The sequence below is a fragment of the Rhagoletis pomonella genome, unplaced genomic scaffold, assembly GCF_013731165.1.
Source record: "Rhagoletis pomonella isolate Grant_MI unplaced genomic scaffold, Rhpom_1.0 Rhpom_scaffold_00010, whole genome shotgun sequence".
In the NCBI taxonomy this organism is placed as follows: Eukaryota; Metazoa; Arthropoda; class Insecta; order Diptera; family Tephritidae; genus Rhagoletis; species Rhagoletis pomonella.
Genome location: NW_023458564.1, coordinates 20,037,159 through 20,037,587, shown reverse-complemented (window position 1 = coordinate 20,037,587; position 429 = coordinate 20,037,159). Strand labels below are relative to the sequence as shown.

Here is a 429-nt window from a genome sequence, read left to right as displayed (position 1 = left end):
TAGAGGTTTTCGCGAATAAGTGGCAATTGAAACACATTTGTTTAAACGGACTTCTGGGTATTTAAGAATTAATAATCAAATTTTTGTAAAACTGTTTATTGAAAGAAACACAGCAATAACATGAATTTTACTAAATTTATTGCTTTTGTTTTCACAACACTGTACATAGTATCTGCATTCATATGTATATATACACACGCGTAGGAAATACTCCTCTGGAGAATATTGTCAAAAACATTGGTTATTGCTGTTGCTAAAACTAAATTTTATTTTGCATTTCCCTCCTCACATAAACCCCAATTACTAAAATAAAAAATGTTCTCGATAAATTGTAAAAACCAAAACTAGTAGTTTAAAGGTTCCCGCATAAGTATACATATGTATGTGCATACATATTTACATATACAGATTTTATTTTATATTCTAGTA

The 429-nt window shown here is 28.2% G+C and overlaps 1 long non-coding RNA gene across 1 annotated transcript in view; it reads left to right on the top strand.

Moving 5' to 3' along the window:
• Positions 1-193, top strand: part of LOC118746152 — a 17,439-nt gene extending 17,246 nt beyond the window's left edge. The window contains exon 2 of the long non-coding RNA XR_004993784.1: positions 6-193. This is a non-coding gene — a long non-coding RNA (uncharacterized LOC118746152). The remainder of the gene's footprint in view (positions 1-5) is intronic.
• Positions 194-429: the final 236 nt, after the last annotated feature.